We start from the raw sequence: 2548 nt of genomic DNA, 5'->3' as shown, positions 1-2548 counted from the left end.
GAGAGAGAGAGGATGGAGAGAGAGAGAGGAGAGAGAGGAGGGAGACAAAGAGGAGAGAGATAGAGAGGAGGGAGAGGAGAGAGAGAGGAGAGGAAAAAAGAGGAAAGAGAGAGAGAGAGGAGAGAGGAGAGAGAGAGGATGGAGAGAGAGAGGAGAGAGAGGAGGGAGACAAAGAGGAGAGAGATAGAGAGGAAGGGGAAAGAGAGAGAAGGGAGAGAGGGGGGAGAAAGAGGAGAAAGAAGGAAAAGAGGGGGGAGAAAGTGGAGAGAGAGAGGAAGGGGAGAGAGAAAGTGAAAGGAGAGAGAGAAATAGTATGTAAAAACTAATTTTAGAGTTTAAATAAAACCAGTTTTAATTTGGTTTAAAACTAAACTGAACCATAAAAACTGGTTTTTAATAAACTGGTTTTCATAAAAACTATGGTTTCAGTTCAGTTTTTTATTTAAAAAAACCGGTTTATTTAGAACAGTTTCAGTTCAGTTTCAATTCAGTTCAGTGAAACCAGTTTTTTTGCACACCCCTACTTATAAATTACATTACAAAGGCTTATTGGCCGAAAATCCTTCAATCTAGTTGGAGGGTCGCATTTAGGGATAAGAACAATCAAAGTTTCTAACAAAGAATGGCTTAAAGTCTCTCCTAAGAATGCTTTCTGAACAGTACGCCACACCTCATGACCCACCACATCCCAATATTCCTTGAAGAAAAAAACTTGAAAACCATCCGGCCCAGGAGCTTTGAACGAGCTCATATTATCCAGAGTTTCTTTAACCTCCAACATTGTTACTGGTTTAGACAAATTATCACAAGCATCCTGGCTAAGAGATGGCATAGGAATTTCTCCCATGCAATTAACCTCAACAGGCTCAGTAGAGCAAAAAATATTTTTGAAAAAATGAACGACCTCTCTTTGCAAAACTTCCGGATCATCAGACCAGGACCCATCACTGACCAGTAACCCATGAACCTTGTTAGATTTTTTTCTAATGATGGTTTGCATATGGAAAAAACTAGTATTTCTATCACCATACCGAACCCATTGATCTCTTGACTTCTGGTACCAAAGCAATTCTTCCTGGGCCAAAACTAGATTATACTCAGCTCTCAATTCTTCCTCTTTGTGCTTCAAAATCGGATCATCGTCAGCCTCCATTTTTCGTTGAATATAATTCAAATAAGCCTCCAATTCCCTCTTTTTAATAAAAATATTGCCGAAGACCGTAGAGTTGAATTCCAACGAAGCTTCTTGAACCCCCAACAACTTCCTATGGATGCCAAAGTCTGTACTATTCCAAGATTTCTGAACAATGGCCTTGTAATCAGGATGCGTTGCCCATGCCGCTTGGAATCTAAAAGGCCGGTTTCCTTTCTTGATAGGAACTCCTTGACATCGGATAAGTAGGGAAAAATTATGTGGTATTTATTTAATTTTGATGTATTGATAGTATAAGTATTTTATACAGTTGTATAATCACATTCATTCTTTTGGATGATTCATTCACGCACGATATAAAAATTAGTTATTTTGACTAATGTGACATTAGGTAATTGGATATATGTGTAAAATTATTTTACACTGATAGTGCATCAAAATTAAATTCTTAAAGATAATTGTAAAACTTGAATTCTATTAGAAATAAAACTATATGTTTAAAGATGTAGAGATTTAATTCAAATTTAACAAAAATTAAACTGAATATAATGAAATTATATCATTTTTATAAGATATATTATAAAAAAAGCTTTTGAACCGGTATTTTGTCCCAAAAAAAAACAAATAAACTTTTAACCAATTTACTTGTTTTTCCAAATTCTTAATTAGTTTATGTCAGCTAATTTTTACACTGAATTAGATTAATAAAAAAAATTTTATTAATCCAATTGAACTAATTGGTTCAATTTGATTTCAGATATTTACTATATTTTCTGCCAAAAATAATCTTTAAGAATAATTGAATTTTGTTTTTCAAAATTGAGTGTTTTAGAATCAATAATAATTTACTGGTAGTAATATATAATAAGAAAATGAAAAGAGTTACAATGCTGTACTCTAATATGCAAAGCCACAAGCTTACATTTACAAATATGGCAATGACAGTAAAAACTTACTAAGGAGACCCCTTACTAAGGCCCATGATATATGGCAATAATTTGCCAGCTTATTATCATCAATTTCAGTGGAAAAGTCTTTAATTGACCCTTCTATTCTATGGGCATGGACAAGACATCCTGCGTTGTCCGAGTAAATTCCGGAACCTCTATGATTTGATTTACAATATGGCTTTGTGTGTTTGGATTTACTTTGGACAAACTTAGTTTGAATTGAAGTAATTTTGTAGAATTGATTTTGAGTAGAAGTGAGTTTGTGCTAATATGATTTATGTTTGGCAATTTTTACTAAAACTAATTTTGATAAAATAAATGTTATTTAAATAATATTAGTTAAAATCACTTCTAAATAAATAATTAATTAATTACTAAAAAAATATAATATTAAATTATAATATTATTTTTTTAAATATATTTAATTTTTTTATATTTTTTTAGT

This window comes from Arachis ipaensis, chromosome B08, assembly GCF_000816755.2.
Source record: "Arachis ipaensis cultivar K30076 chromosome B08, Araip1.1, whole genome shotgun sequence".
Taxonomy (NCBI): Eukaryota; Viridiplantae; Streptophyta; class Magnoliopsida; order Fabales; family Fabaceae; genus Arachis; species Arachis ipaensis.
This window is presented reverse-complemented; position numbering follows the sequence as displayed.